Here is a 17,588-nt window from a genome sequence, read left to right as displayed (position 1 = left end):
TTTTATGGAGGCTTCATTAGGTAGGCATGATTGATGAAATCATTGGTCATTGGTGATTGATTCAACCTCCAGCCTCTCTCTTGCCTTCCTGAAGGGAGGTGGAGGGTTTGGAGGGGGTGGGGCTGAAAGTTTCAATCCTCTAATCGTACCTTGGTGTTTCTGGTGACCAGCACCAACCTGCAGCTATCCAGGGGCCCTCAGCCACCAGTCATTTCATTAGCATGCAAAAGACATTCATCACTCTGTAGATTCCAGGGGTCTTAGTAGCTCCTGGGTCATGAACCTGGGACTAAGACCAAATATTATAAAAAAACATGATCCTACTACCCCATCAGTGAAGAAATTGCAAGGATTTCAGGAACTCTGTGCAAGGATGCAGGGATGAAGACCAAATATATATCTCTTATGATATCACAATATCATACCTTATAATCCAGAAATCATGATTCTTGGTATTTACCCAAAGGAGTCAAAAACTTATGTTCACATAAAAACCTGCTCACAGATTTTAACAGCAACTTTATTCATAATTGCCAAAACTTGGAACCAACCAATGTCCTTCAGTAGGTGAATAGATAAATAAATTGTGGTACATCTCAAAGATGGATATTCAGAGATGAACATAAATGAAGCCATGAAAAGACTTGGAGGAACCTTAAATGCACATTACTAACTGAAAGAAGCCAATCTGAAAAGGCTGCATACTGTGTGATTCCAACTATATGACATTCTGGAAAAGTCAACACTAGGGAGGCGGTAAAAAGGATCAGTGGTTGCCAGGATTAGGGGAGAGGGAGGAAAGAATAGGCAGGGCACAGAGGATTTTTAGGGCAGTGAAACTGCTCTGTTTGCTACTACAATGGTAGATACATGTCTATACATTTGTCCAAACCCACAGAATGTGCAACACGAAGAGTGAATTCAATGGTAAACTGTGGACTCTGGACGATAATGTGTCAATGTAGGTCTATCAGTTGTAACAACTGAACCAATCTGGGGGGGATGCTGATAACGAGGAAAGCCGTGCATGGGTGGGGACAGGGAGAATATGGGAAATCTCTGTACCTTCTGCTTAATTTTACTATCAACCTAAAACTGCTCTAAAAAATAAAGTCTACTAACTAAATTAAAGCAAACCAACGAAAGAGAAGACCTTGAGAAAAAACACAAAGCAGTCAAAAAAGTATGAGAGGAACCAGGAGAGAATCAAGAGTCAAAGGTGGAGGTGTTTACACTGTCAAATGCTAAAAAGAGGATTGAGAATTGTCTCCTGCATTTAGTAATTATGAGAGCATTGACCACGTGGAAAATAGACAAAGCAAGTCTCCAAAACTTGTGGAAAACATTTACGGACTTGTGTTCTATATGTAATAAAATACAAAATTAATGCACAAGATGAAAACAAATAATGACCTGATTACAAACAGCAGCAGCAGGATGCTGAAAGGACTAGCAATAGTTAATACTGCTTCATTAATGATATGGAGAGTTCGTTTCATTATTGTTCTGCTTATAAGAATCCCCACCTCAGGGAGCATGGGGCAACTTGTAGGGAGGAATGAGGAGAAAATACCATGGGGGTCCCTCTAGACTCTGCTCCATTCTCCGTGAGCCTACTGCCCCTCCCCGACCCCCATGTGTCATAATCACCTTCACTGACACTATAAGCAGTTTTGTCAGGTGAACATAAATGGGGACTTGGTGTTTTAGGACATCTCACCATTTTTCATTCTTTCCACTTACTCTAATTCTCCCCCCACCCCCGCTTTTTCTCCCAGAATCCCCCTAGTACATAGTTGTATATTTTAGCTGTGGGTCCTTCTAACTGTGGCATGTGGGACGCCGCCTCAGTGTGACCTGATGAGCAGTGCCATGTCCACGCCCAGGATCCGAACCAGTGAAATCCTGGCCCGCCAAAGCGAAGTGCACTAACTTAACCACTTGGCCATGGGGCCAGCCCCATACTTACTCTAATTCTGAATTCAAAGTAACGTTGAGGAGGTGTTGAGGCACATTTCCTAAAACAAGCAATGAAGCGAAGGGCTGGGTTTAAATTGACTGACTTCTCACAACATCTCAGATTTGGTATTTCTGTGTTGGATGGGTTATTTTTCCTCATGGGTGTGGAGATGGTGCTGGAAAGTGCGCCCACACTCTGCAATTTAGAGAAAAGAGAAAAAAGTCTGCCGTTTCCAAAACCACGTAAATTCCCAAGTGTCTCTCATATAAATTTTAAACTCCTTGGATAGAATTTAAGGTCTTTAACTAATGAGATCCTCGTGACTTATCCCTCATCATTGCCTCCTCAGATCATTTTCTGGAATAAGTCTGATTTCAACATTCCATTCTGATATACCCACAGCACACTCATGGTTTGTGCTCAAACCGCAGCCCATTCAAGCTAAGTAAGCATATTCGGAGAAGCCCACAGTGTCTCCAGCACGTAGCCTTCGTTACTCTCCCAAAGTGACATCTTTCTTCAGGTACATCATAACAAAACAGTGCTCAAAACCTTGTTCTGAGAAGAAAACAAAGGCAAAAACTCCCTAGCCTCACTTGGTTCTAACTGCTACAACCAGGAACATTCTTTCTTTCATATTCTTTGCTCCTAAATGACTTAACATCACTAAGGTGGTCCTACCTGCCTTTTAAGTGAAATTTACCAACGATTAGTAAATTAGTTATTAATGCTTTCTTTTTTTTTTTTAAAGCACATTTATCATCAACTCAATGGTTGGTTTCTTCATTGAATGATAATTAGCAATTTCATAGGGAATTAGGTAGTATGAAAATGATTTTTTAAATGGAATTTCCTTGGAGGAGAAGCTGGCATTTAACAAACATTTTGCAGAGTCAAACAAAGGATGGACAGGCATCAATTAGTCTATAAGCATGGAATCATAAGAACTAACACTTGGGGAAAATTTAGAGGTAATTTCCAACTTCATCCCATCCCTACATTCTCCCCTCCCTCACTTCACAGTTAATAATGATGAGGCCCAATGTGGCGAAGTGATTTAATCAAGATCACACAGCAAGATAAGAAAAGAGCCAGGCCAGGAATGAACACTAGTTAGGTCTTTCCTGTGTAGTCCCCAAAACAGCATTGTGCCCTCTGCATTGGCTGGGAACAGATTTGCTTTTTCAGATATGACTTGATCCAAGTTATACGTTATTTTCCCCCAGAGATCCCTTGCCTAGGACAACTACACTTAATGTACATCCTTAATTAAAGAGTGACTGAGGGGAGTAAGAACTCTGCATTGGGTTACAGGGAGCTCTGCAGTCTAACTCAACATCTTGGATCTGGGGCAATACAGCCCAGATGAGAGAATAAGGAAAGAATTTGGGAAAGATTCAGTGATTCTTCCCTTTGGTCGCTGCTCTCCAGAACCTTCCTAAAGATAGTGATGATGATATTGTTAACATTATTAAGTACTATATGTCTGACACTGTGCAAAGCACTTTATAGGCATCATCTAACAATCAACTATGTGGGGAGGTAGCTATTATTATCTTACAAATAAGAGCAAAGGCTTAGAAAAGTTAAGTCCCTGATCCAGGACTAGGCAACTAGGAAATAATTGAGCCAGATTTAAGCCCAGGTTTGTCTGACTTCTAAGACCCTTAACCACTAAGGTATCTGAAAAGATAGACTCCAAAGGAATGCATTGCTCTCTTCTAGGGAGAAGAAAAACCCATCTTGATTGTTGTCACTTGAACTCTGTAATGATAATGTCATCTTCATTTGTTTGATACTTGATATTTGAAAGCCATTTCATGTATATTTTCTCTTTGGATCTCTGCAACAACCCAATGAGGGAGCTGGGGAAAGGTATGATTATGCTTATTATTATTTTTTTATTTTTATTTTTTTGGTGAAAGGAATTTTTTAATAACATTTTCTGGTTTTCTTCTCAGATTTTCTACTTTTTAGATCAATATTTGATAGTTTATAGTTTCCCAAAAAGCATCCCAATTCATCAAGGATTTTCCAATTTTTTACGTACTTTTTTGCATGTTAATCTCATACTTTTTCTAATCTTCTCCTGTCTGTGGTTTTGTATATCTGTGTTTTCTCTGCTTTTTCCCTAAGTTAGACTATCCAGGAATGTGTCATTCTATTGTAGCTATTTTTCTAAAGAATCAGCTATTGAATTTACTTATTCATTTTCCTGTTTTTAAAATTACCAGTAAATATTAGCTTTTAATAAGTATTAATGGATTTAAATTATTTGCCCCTTGAAGAGATTTATTTTGTTGTTCTTTTTAAAAATGTCTTGATTGGGATACTTGGTTCATTTATTTTCATTTCTTTTTGTTCAATAATAAGATAATTTACAATGGTGGATTTTTCTCAGAATTGTGTTTTGGCTCTATTCCATTAAATTTTACATGTAGCATTGCCATTATTGATTTCTTTTTTTTTTAATTGAGTTAATGATAGGTTACAATCTTGTGAAATTTCAGTTGTACATTAATGTTTGTCATTCGTGTTGTAGGTGCGCCACTTCACCCTTTGTGCCCACCCCTCACCCCACCTTTCCCCTGGTAGTCACTAATCTGTTCTCTTTGTCCACATTTTTAAATTCCTCATATGAGTGGAGTCATACAGAGATTATCCTTCTCTAACTGGCTTATTTCACTTAACATAATTCCCTCAAGGTCCATCCATGTTATTGCAAATGGAATGATTTTGTTCTGTTTTGCAGCTGAGTAGTATTCCATTGTATATATACATACCACATCTTCTTTATCCATTCATCTGTTGATGGGCACTTAGGTTGCTTCCATGTCTTGGCTATTGTGAATAATGCTGCAGTGAACATTGGGGTACATAAGACTTTTGGAATTGCTGACTTCAAGCTCTTTGGATAGATACCCAGTAGTGGGATAGCTGTGTTGTATGGTAGTTCTATTTTTAATTTTTTGAGGAATCTCCATACTGTTTTCCGTAGTGGCTGCACCAGTTTGCATTCCCACCAGCAGTGTATGAGGGTTCCTTTTTCTCCACAACTTCTCCAACATTTGTTACTATTAGATTTAGATATTTTTGTCATTCTAACGGGTGTAAGGTGATATCTTAGTGTAGTTTTGATTTGCATTTCCCTGATGATCAGCGATGATGAGCATCTTTACATGTGCCTATTGGCCATCAGTATATCTTCTTTGGGGAAATGTCTGTTCATGTCTCCGGCCCAATTTTTGATCGGGTTGTTTGATTTTTTGTTGTTGAGTTCTGAGAGTTCTTTGTATATTATGGATATTAAGCCTTTGTCAGATATATGACTTGCAAATATTTTTTCCCAGTTAGTGGGTTGTTTTTTTGTTTCAATCCTGTTTTCATTTGCCTTGAAGAAGCTCTTTAGTCTGATGAAGTCCCATTTGTTTATTCTTTCTATTGTTTCCCTTCTCTGAGAAGACATGGTGTCCAAAAAGATCCTTTTAATACTCATGTCAAAGAGTGTACTGCCTACATTTTCTTCTAGAAGCCTTATGGTTTCAGGTCTCACCTTTAGGTCTTTGATCCATTTTGAGTTTATTTTGGTGAATGGTGAAAAAGAATGGTCAATTTTCATTCTTTTACATATGGCTTTCCAGTTTTCCCAGCACCATTTGTTGAAGAGACTTTCTTTTCTCCATTGTATGCCCTCAGCTCTTTTGTTGAAGATAAGCTGTCCATAGATGTGTGGTTTTATTTCTGGGCTTTCAATTCAGTTCCATTGATCTGTGCACCTGTTTTTGTACCAGTACCATGCTGTTTTGATTACTGTAGCTTTGTAGTATGTTTTGAAGTCAGGGATTGTGATGCCTCCTGTTTTGTTCTTTTTTCTCAGGATTGCTTTAGCAATTAGGGGTCTTTTCTTGCCCCATATAAATTTTAGGATTCTTTGTTCTAATTCCGTAAAGAATGTCACTGGGATTCTGATTGGGATGGCGTTGAATCTGTAGATTGCTTTAGGTAGAACGGACATTTTAACTATGTTTATTCTTCCAATCCATGTACATGGAACGTCTTTCCATCTCCTTATGTCATCATCCAATTCTCTCAGAAAGACCTTGTAATTTTCATTATACAGGTCTTTCACTTCCTTAGTTAAATTCACCCTGAGGTATTTTATTCTTTTTGTTGTGATTGTGAATGGTATTGTGTTCTTGAGTTCTTTTTCTGTTAGTTCGTTATTAGAATATAGAAATGCTACTGATTTACGCAAATTGATTTTATACCCTGCAACTTTGCTGTAGTTGTTGATTACTTCTAGGAGTTTTCCAATGGAATCTTTGGGGTTTTCTATATATAAGATCATGTCGTCTGCAAACAACGAGAGTTTCACTTCTTCCCTCCCTATTTGGATTCCTTTTATTCCTTTATCTTGCCTGATTCCTCTGGCCAGGACCTCCAGTACTATGTTAAATAAGAGTGGTGATAGAGGGCATCCTTGTCTCGTTCCTGTGTTCAGGGGGATGGCGCTCAGATTTTGCCCATTGAGTATGATGTTGGCTGTGGGTTTGTCATATATGGCCTTTATTATGTTGAGGTAGTTCCCTTCTATGCCCATTTTGTTCAGAGCTTTTATCATAAATGGCTGTTGGATCTTGTCAAATGCTTTCTCAGCATCTATTGAGATGATCATGTGGTTTTTATTCCTCAGTTTGTTGATGTGGTGTATCACGTTGATTGATTTGTGGATGTTGAACCATCCTTGTGTCCCTGGTATGAAGCCCACCTGATCATGATGTATGATCCTTTTGATGAATTGCTGAATTCTGGTTGCCAAAATTTTGTTTAGAATTTTTGCATCTACGTTCATCAGTGATATTGGCCTGTAGTTCTCTTTTTTCGTGGTGTCCTTGTCAGGCTTTGGTATCAGCGTGATGTTGGCCTCATAGAATGTGTTAGGAAGTGTTCCATCCTCCCTAATTTTTTGGAATAGCTTGAAAAGGATAGGTATTAAATCCTCTCTGAAAGTTTGGTAGAATTCCCCAGGGAAGCCATCTGGTCCTGGGGTTTTATTCTTTGGGATGTTTTTGATTGCTGTTTCAATCTCTTTCTTTGTGATTGGTCTGTTCAAATTGTCTGCTTCTTCTTGAGTGAGCTTTGGGAGATTGTAGGAGTCCAAGAATTTATCCATTTTCTCTAGGTTATCCATTCTGTTAGCATAGAGTTTTTCGTAGTATTCTCTTATAATCTGTTGTATTTCTGCAGAGTCTGTTGTTTGATTATGCTTATTTTAACAGCCCTATTTATAACTGACAGTAAGGACCTAGTAAACTCCACATGCCAAGCCAATAAAGAGTCTCATTTCTGTAGGATCGATATTCAGTTTCTCTGAGTGACCAGCCTGGGTATGAAGCAGCCTGAGGATATGGGAAGCATGCTATTGGGAGTCAGACTGGCTGTGATAGGGTCCTATCTCTCTCTGGTTCTTAAATGAGACTTAGAGACTTAGTAATCTGCACTCATTCACACAGTTGGTGACCCCAAACCATCCGTCTCCAAAGATCCTGCTATTTCCCAGTCCCTTGCTTCAATTATTTCCCATGTTCTCTGACTCCTTAGTCTACATCTCTCTAGCTCAGCTCTTTCCCTTGAACTCCAAATCAAGAGTTCCTTGTTTTTAGAACATCTCTACCTAGACGTGCCACTCAAAATCAATTAAAATTGATTTTAAAATTTTAAAATTAAAATCAAGTCTAAAGTTGAACTGACCTCATCTTCTCTCCACCCAACCTCATTCTTCTTCCACTTTTTTACCTCTTTCCTCTTCCCTCCTTTCTGTCTTCCATTACCCAAGATGAAATAAGCACCTACTATAGGCCAACCACTGTGCTCATGGCGGGGGACACAAATCTCATGGAGATGTAGGTGGGGGAGACAGACAGCAATCAGGCAAAGCAAACAGGCACGTAAGGGAAGCTGATTAATAAAGGGTTTGCCTAGTTGGGAGGTCAGGGAGGGAAGGCTTCTCTGAGGGAGTGACAGCCTGAAATCTGAAAGAAGTAGGGGAAGACGGGTGAAAAGAGCAGTCTGTGAAAAGGGAACATCATGTGCAAAGACTTTGTGACAAGTACTAGAGAAAGGAAGCTGGCAGGTGGGAATGTAGCACAATGATGGGGAGGGAGACGGATGCAGACCGTGGAGTGCCTCTGCTTAAAACTTTCAATGGCTTCCAGCAGCTTTTAGAACAAAAGCAGAATATACAACAGGGCTTCATTCCCTTTTCTCATCATGATCCCACAGGGCCTTTGCATACACAGTTCCTTCTTTGCACTTGGATCTTCATTCGTTTTTTTTCCTTGAGTATTATCTAGCATTTATTGAATATTTGCATATTAGTCATTATGCTAAGCCCTTTTCATCTTACCAAATTTAATCTTCATAACAATCATGTTAAATAAGGAAAACTGTATTTCCATTTTACAAATGAGGTCATTGAGGCAGAGAGATTGCGTGACAGGCCCAGAATCACAACGGTTTGTGGCTGGTAGAATGAGGTTTGGAACAGCATCTGGCTGACTCCAGACTCAGTGTGCTTAACTGTTACATGTGCTGCTCCCCGTTTATCCCCATCTCATTTGGTCAATGCTGACTCATCTTTCTGTCTCTGCCCAACTGCCACTTCCTTAGGAAACTCCCCTGCCCTTCCTGGCTGGATCGAGTTCTGCTATTACAAGCTCTCATTACCCCCTTCCTTTCTGGCATCACAGCTGGGATTTTACTCTCAATTGATCACAATCAGTAGGCTGTGGATTCCATGCAGGCAGGGTCCATCTAGTTTGTGGCTCCTTATTTTATTCTCTTTGCCTAACAAAGTGCTTGTCAGTTAGTAAATGCTCAATAAATATTTGGGTACTGGATGAATATATAGATCCATACATGTTTGACAAGAGTGTGATTGTTCTGTAGGTTTTTCTAACCTAATGTCTTAGTTGAGGCTGCTAGAACAAAGTACCTTAGACTGGGTGGTGTATAAACAACAGAAATTTGCTTCTCACAGTTCTGGAGGCTAAAAGTCTGAGATCAGGTGCCAGCATGATTGGGTTCCAGTGAGGGCCTCTTCTGGGTTGCAGAGAGCCGACTTCTCATTGGATCCTCACAGAGGGGAAAGAGAGCTAGCTAGCTCTCTGGCCTCTTCTGACAAGGGCATTAATCTGATTTACGAGTGCTCCACTATCATGACCTAATCGCCTCCCAAAGGCCCCACCAATATCATCACATTGGGGCTTAGGGTTTCAATACATGAATTTTGAGGGGACACAAACATTCAGTCCATAACATCCAACAGTGTCTTATTTAAGTTAACAGTACTTCTAAGCTTCAGTATCTCTATACAGCAATCTCATTGCTAAATGCTCTATTTTCATTGTCTCTTTTGATTCTGCATATGAAGGAACTGATAGTTGGGATGAGGTCCAATAAATTGACCCAGAACACCCAGCTGGTCAATTGCAGAACAAGACATGGTTCCAGGGCTGTCTATGTCTAAAGCCTTTGCTCTACAACACCGCCATGTTACCTCCACTCTTATAACCATCTTTCCAAGTCAATCACCTTGTGCAACATCGCTCATTGCATTTACTCTAGGGGTATAATAACATCTCAATATTTTATCTACTTTTAGGTGGTTTTGATTTTTTAACATTATAAAGAATGCTATGATCACATCCTTATACATTTGTACTCTTGTCTGATTATTTCCTCAGAGTAGTCTGTGAGTATAAAAATCAGACAACTTTTGAAGTTTTGATTCATATAGCCAATTGGCAACAGTAATACTTAAGTCTTTAGTAGTGGATTCGAATACCCACCTATTTGCCAAGGGAGTATTTCTGCCATTGTACCAACAAAGAAAAACATAACTTAAAAATATTTTTTACATTTTGGTTAACTTGCTTTGGAGTACAGAAACAAAAGATGGAATCCACTGTAGCCCTTTTTCCTTGGGCCTCGTCCTCAAGGCGTTCTTTGGAAGTACAGAATTTAGTATGTACTCCAACTTAAGGCAGATAAACAGGAGTACATGTAGCAAAAACAGGCTGCTTATGATGTATTTGATGTTTATTATGTATCCTGAACACATTTTTCTCTAATGTATCTGTATAAACCTTCCATATTTTTCATAATTAAATCCTTAATGCCAATGAAATTCTATACCTAAAATAACTTTTCTTACCAGCATCTCAACTGAGTTCTTGCAGCTTTAAGATCTTTGGGAAGGTGTTAGAGACCATGAATAAACTTGATCTACCTTGCTAGAGCAAAAATTGGATGGGATGGACATGGAACAGAATGACGTCTTTTCATTCCCAAACATTTAGGAATTCCACTGTGTTCTTGGATGTGTCCCCTTTAAACCAGGTGGATAGTTTTAATCTTTCCGGAATGCTCTTTTTGGCCATGATGAAAAGTAGCTGACTGGAAGAGCAGCAGAAGATTAACATTTAGTTTCACAAGTGATAACGCTGTGACAACATTCTGTCCACCGCACAAGCCAAGACTTATGTTTCTCTAGAGAGGTCAAGGAAAGGCATATTTTCTCATGATAACCTTTAAAACCCTCCCACTGTTTCGCTAAATTTTAAGTCTTGCCTCGTGCCTTACAGATTGTGAGTGCTGCTAGGAATTGGGACAGTTTTCAGAAGTATTTTTTTCCTGGAAGTGTAATATTATAAAGAAGGCCGGGCTGTTGATTCCTTGAAGTGTTAGGAATCGTTGCAGGAACAGAAGTTCAAATGCTTGTCTGCTGGCTTGGAGCCAGTGAACACAATGGTGGGGAACAGTAGAGACTTTGAAAATGCCCCGCGGGGTGGATGCTGTTTAACCAGCAGGATGCGGGGGTTAGAGCCCATGGCGGAAATGGCCATCCTTGTCATTCCTTCCTAGGACAAGGCTAAACATCCTGGAGTTCTGAAACTCTAAAGTGGAGATACATTGGCCATTCCAGAAACAACATTTGTTTTCCTAGAGAAACTCTTAGATAAGCCACATAGCACCTCTGGAACTTCCCTTCCTCATATATAGAAAAAGGAACTGAGGTATGTGATTTTAAAGGCATTTGCAACTATAAAACTAGACTGCTTTTGTGTTTCAGTCTTCAAATTCAAAAACGAAGAATAAGCAAGTCTTCTAATAAAAATACCATATCGTGTTGCTGCTGCATAGTTGTCAATATGATAAGAAACCTCAACTCAGCTATTCCAGATTTTTTCTTTCTCCTCCTGCCTCCTAGTCACTGAACACCCCTGCACCTCCCCCCCACCATGCACAAACACAGACTTTCCCTCTTACTCATTGTTTAAAGTACGGTCATGTGTTGCAGCATAACGATGTTTCAGTTAAAGATGGGCCATGTATATGATGTAAGTCCCATAAGATTAGTACCATATAGCCTAGGTGTGAATTAGGCTATACCATCTAGATTTGTGTAAGTACACTCTATGATGTTCACATATGACAAAATCACCTCAGCATTTCTCAGAATGTATCCCTGTCATTAAGTGACACATGACTGTACACTTAATTTTTATCCTAGGAAGTCAAGAATGTTAGACCAGAAAGAGATATGGGGGATAGAAGAAAGAGATGCTTTGATTGTGGCATTTGAGTTAGGGTTTATAAGACCATCTGTCTCTTTTCTTCTCTCTTCTGGTTTTCCTCTTATCGCTTTTCTCTTTTCTTCACTCCCTTCCTTTCTTCATTCAAGAATTCCAATATGTTGACTGAGATTCTTAATTAAGAAGAAGCTACGGGTATTTTGCCAAATCTTTCTGCAGTACTTTTCAATGAGGAGACTTTGGCTTTTGGCCTAACTTGACCACAGTCTTTGTCAATAGTTTAGAATCAAAGAGAAGTTTGCTTCCTGCTGACAGGACCCCTCTTGAAAAACCAAAAAATAAAGTCTCAGCTGGTACTTGGACCAGTTCTAACAGGTCCAACTTTTTTTCCCCTCATCTCCTGCTAGTAAAGGAAAAAGTGATGGGAATAATAATGGAAGCTTTGTGGTACTGGAAATCTCTCTAGTTTTAACCTCAAAGTTTTAGTTAAGTGTAACATGTTTTATGTAAGAAAATGTCATTATTTTTTAAATGATACACACTGAAAAATTGGGGTGAAATCTCATAATATGTGTAATTTATATTAAAATACTTTAGAAAAACATGGAAGAAGCAAAATGCAGCAAATTGTTAACCTAGGTGGTAGGTATATGGCATTTGTTATACTATTTTTTCTTCTTTTCTGTATGACTGAAACATTTCATACACATTTCAAAATTTCATCCATAAAACAAAAGTTAATTAAAAAATTATTCTCATCTTCATAAATAAGGAAGCAAAGTGTATTGAATTAATTCAGTATCCTCACCCCCCGCCCCCATGCTAACTTGCTGGCTCTTCAAAACACTAGTAAAATAGATAGAATCTCTTTGCTGCATTACTGCATCCAGCTAGTTTGGGGCAATTTTGGAGGGTCAGGACCCAGCTTGTATCTTCTCTTCAGGGCATGTCAAATTTGATGGGAAGAGACAGGCAAGTGTTATGACCAAGGAATGAAGAATAAGGCATCCTTTCAAAAGGCCGGCCAGACTGGTCAGGAATTTTTTTTTAAATTTGAGTTGTTTCCACTTTTTTACTATTATGAATAATGCTGCTATAAACATTCATGTCCAATTTTTTGTGTGAATGTATGTTTTCATTTCTCTTGGTATATGCCTAGGAGTTGAATTGCTAGGTGATATTGAGGGGAAATTCCTCTTTCTACCCTTCTTGTGTTCTTACAACTAGACTAATAACAAAGTTGACAAAAGACCAGATTAATAAGAGAAAAACCTGGCTCAATACATATGTACTGGTGATCACAGAGGAACGATGCTCTGAGAGTGAACAAAGCAGACAGTATGTTTGTCTTTCACACAAAGAAACAATACATTTGTGAAGAATGACAGGACGAAGAAACTTAGATTTGAGGTACATAAGTAGTGAGGAATTTAAGCAGAGTTTAGACTTGAGGTAGTAAATTAGCAAGGTTTGTTGATGTGGCTTCTCGGCCCTGAATCCCCTAGCTCTGGTGATAAGGATGGCCCTGGGAGAGGACCTTTCACATGGGAGATTTATTTCCTGCTTTTAGAGGGAACAGACAGGAGGCTCGGAATGCCCTTTTTTGCTTCTCAAGTAACTTTAATTCAAAATAATCAATGTGCTATTGTGGGATATATTGGGGTGGGCTGTCCTGGGCCCCAACAGTTATATGATAATTTTATGTTCATCATCATTTTTAGTAACTACCAGCCTGTTTTCCAAAGCAGCTGTACCACTTTATATTTCCACCAGCAGTGTTTGAGGGTTCCAATACCTCCCCATCCTCACCAACACTTGTTAATGTCTGCCTTTTTAATTATAGCCAAACTAATGAGTATGAAGTAATATTTCATTTGGTTTGGATGTGCATTTTCCTGGTGGTTAATGATGTTGAGCATCTTCTCATTGCTTTTCATGCTTGTTGTCCATTTGTATATCTTCTTTGGAGAAATGGCTATTCAAATCCTTTTCCTGTTTTAAAATTGGGTTAGTTGGCTTTTTTTGTTGTTGAGTTGTGTTCTTTATATATTCTGGATCCAAGTCCCTTGTCAGATATATGATTTGCAAATTTATTCCCCCATTCTGTGGGTGTCTTTTCACTTTCTTTCTGGAGCATAAAATTTTTTATTTTGATATAGTCCAATTTATCTATTTTTTCTTTCATTACTTATGTTTTTTATGTCTTATCTAAGAAACTACTGTGTAACTCAAGGTCAAGAAGATTTACTCCTCTATCTTCTTCTAAGAATTTTATTGTTTTGGCTCTTAAATTTAGGTGTATAATCTATTTTGAGTTAATTTTTGATATGCTGTGAGGTAGAAGTATAACTTTTGTGTATCTTGACTGGTATGAGAATTATATCTCAGTAAATATGCATGTGTATATCCAGTTTTCCTGGCACCATTTATTGAGAAAATTATCCTTTCCCTGTTGTGTCTTGGCGCATTTTTCAAAAATCAATTGACCACAAATATAGGAGTTTGTTTCTGAACTCTTAACTTATCCTGCCATTCTATTATGTCTACCCTTATGCCAGTGCCATGTTGTCTTGATTGCTATAGCTTTGTAGTAAGTTTTGAAATCAGGAAGTTATGAGTCCTCCGACTTTGTTCTTCTTTTTCAAGACTTTTGTTACTCTGGGTTCCTTGCAATTCTGTATGAATTTTAGAATTACCTTGTTAGTTTCCTCAAAAGCTAGCTGGGGTTTTGGTAGGGATTATATTGCATTTGTGAATCAATTTGGGGAGTACTATCATCTTAGCAATATTAAGTCTTCTGATCCATGAATATGGGATGTCTTTCCATTTATTTAGGTCTTTAATTACTTTCAACGATGTTGGGTAGTTTTCAGTGTACTAGTCTTGCACTTCTTTTGCTAAATTTATACCTAAGTAATTTATTCTTTTTGATTGTAAATGGAATTGTTTTCTTAACTTTATTTTCAGAATTTTCATTGCTAGTGTGTAGAAATACAATTGATTTTTGTATATTGGTCTTGTATCCTGTAAACTTTTGTACCCTTTTACTAGTCCTAAAACTTTTTTAATGGACTCCTTAGGATTTTCTATATACAAGATCATGTCATTTACAAATAGAGATAGTTTTACTTCTTCCTTTCCAATCTAGATGCTTTTTCTTTTTCTTGCCTAATTGCCCTTATGTAACCTCCAGTACAATGTTAAATAGAAGTGTAAAGGCTGGGCATCCTTTTCTTTCTTGTTCCCGGTTTAAGGGAAAGTACTCAGTCTTTCACCATTGTGTATAATACTAGCTGTGGATGAAAGAGTATTGAATTTTGTCAAAGGCCTTTTCTACATCTATTGAGATTCTCATGTGGTCTTTTTGTCCTTTATTCTATTATATAGTGCGTTATATTGGTTGATATTCGTATATTAAACTACCCTTGAATTCCTGGGATAAATCCCATTTGGTTGTGGTATATATTGCTGGATTCAGTTCACTAGTATTTTGTTGAAGATTTTTTGCATCTATATTCATATGGGATATTGATCTGTAGTTTTTTTCGTTGTGATATCTTTTTCTGGTTTTGGTATCGAAGTAATTCTGGCCTCATAAAATAAGTTGGAAAGTGTTCTTGCATTTTCTATCTTTTGGAAGAATTTGCAAATAATTAGTATTAATTCCCCTTCGAACGTTTGGCAAACTTTACCCGTAAAATCATCTGAACCAGGTCTTCTATTGGTGGGAAGTTTTTTGAGTCACTTTTGGTAGTTTGTGTCTTTCTAGGGATTTGTCCATTTTATCTAAGTTTTCTAATTTGTTGGCATACAGTTGTTCACAGCTTTCCTTATAATCTATTATATTGCTATAAAGTTAGTAGCAATGTGCCCTCTTTCATTCTTGATTTTAGTAGTTTGTGTTTTTCCCTCTTTTTTCTTGGCCAGTCTAGCTGGTCTGTCAATTTTGTTTATCTTGTCAAAAAACCAACTTCTGGCTTCATTAATTTTCTCTTCTCTATTTCAGTAATATCTGTTCTAATCTTTATTATTTCTTCCTTCTGCTAGCTTTGGGTTTAGTTTGCTCTTCTTATTTGAGTAGGTATAAAGTTAGCTATTGATTTGATATGTTTTTTCTTTTCTTTCTTTTTTTTGTGTGTGAGGAAGATTGGCCTTGAGCTAACATCTGTTGCCAATCTTCCTCTTTTTGCTTGAGGAAGATTGTTGCTGAGCTAACATCTGTGCTAGTCTTCCTCTATTTTATGTGAGATGCTGCCACAGCATGGCTTGACGAGCAGTGCTAGGTCCACGCAAGGGATCCAAACCTATGAACCCTGGGCTGCAGAAGTTGAGCGTGTGAACTTAACCACTATGCCACTGGGCCAGGCCCTGAAATATTTTCTAATGTAAGCATATGCAGCTATAAATTTAGGAAGGAATGTGCACTGTTTTGGGCCTGAGGAAGATTTAATAATTTGATAGAAATCTACCAGTAAGACTGAAATACAATTTTACTTGGATGCCTCTGCTTAGCCTCTGATTCTATGACAGAGAAGCATCCAAAATGCACAAGTTAAATACATAAACTCCACCAAGCTTTTGTTTCAGTAGTGACAATTATTCAAAGAGTTCATATAATTTTTAATTTTCAAGGGTGATTTATTTGATGACAATTGTGAAGCATTCTCAAACCTGTCAAATGTAGAAGTTCCACAGTCTGAGAAATTGTTGCTGGCATCTGCAAGCATGGCAGAAATTTAATAAACTGTCGCCAAACCATTTGCTTGTTTGAATGCCAAGGTTTCCTTCCCCACATCACATGCAGTGTCCTGCTGCCAACAGTTATCAAAATACTCCCACAGTTGTCACAGAGAGAATTGTTCAGGGAGTTGCTATTTCTTTATTCTCGTTGTCCCTATGTTTCATTGCCTTTGCCACTTCTACTTGGAGATCTATTTGAATAACCTGGATAATTTCAGTATGGAGCAGTTAGATATTAAATAATGGATTGAAAAATAAGAATATCTGAGATACAGCTATAGATGTAAAGATATAGAGCGTAGCAAGATTGGGAAGGATGACTTTCATGCCTCATTCTCTAAATGTTCCTAATGTTTGAATTTTTATGGAGAGACTATGCTGTTTGTGGAATGTAAAACAACAATAGTAAATATAAAAACAGTTGAGAGGGAATCTAGAGGAAAACACTAAGAAAAGTCTAGTTAGGTCAACTCATTCTAATCAAAGATATGCAACTGTGTGGAACAAGCCTTCATAATAAGATTTAGAGATAAAATCCAGCCCTTTGAACCAAAGATTGACGAGAAGTTAAAATTATTGGCTCTGAGTTTGCATTTTCTTCAATGACTCCAACAGATAAATGCCAGACTCTAACAGATAAATGCCAGGCCAGGTTAAAAAATCTCTTGCATATGAAACAGGAAAGGTGGAAGATTAGAGGGTGTGGCCTTGGACCTCAGTCACAAATTCAAAGATGTGTGAAAGTGTAGCCTTTTACCACTATGATGATATTCACAATTATCGTCTGGAATAAACATCTCTTTGCTTTGTTTTTTGTGTTAATGACTTTGATGAACACTTTGGCAGCACCAACCAATATTTCAAATGCTTCCCAAGCAGTCCCCCTGCTAGGAACCTGAAATACTTATACCAGGGCATAAATCTGAGGTAGAAAGACGTTCACTGCAGCAAAATATTTCCAATATCCTAAGTGTACATCGAAGACAGTATGGTTCAGTGAATTATGGTCCAACTTGCCCAAGGTCCCAGGGCTAAGAAGCAGAGATGTGGGATCTAACTTGGGCTTTGATTCCTTCCTGAGTTAGTCAGTGTATGTATGTGGCTTTTGGTGCTCCCCAGGCCAGATCAAGACGAGATGATGGCGAGAGGAGGGGGGACAGGCAAGCGTCATAGCCAAGGGATAAGGAATAAGATGGGGGAAGGCAAGAGTTTAAAACAACAATAAAAAGTGGAAAAAAGGTTATGTATACTTGAGGAAGAGGGTTCTGGAGGAAGTATTTTGTTTCACCAAA

This window comes from Equus caballus, chromosome 26 (assembly GCF_041296265.1).
Source record: "Equus caballus isolate H_3958 breed thoroughbred chromosome 26, TB-T2T, whole genome shotgun sequence".
Lineage (NCBI taxonomy): Eukaryota > Metazoa > Chordata > Mammalia > Perissodactyla > Equidae > Equus > Equus caballus.
The sequence above is the reverse complement of the archived record's forward strand: the minus strand, read 5'-3'. Positions refer to the sequence as shown.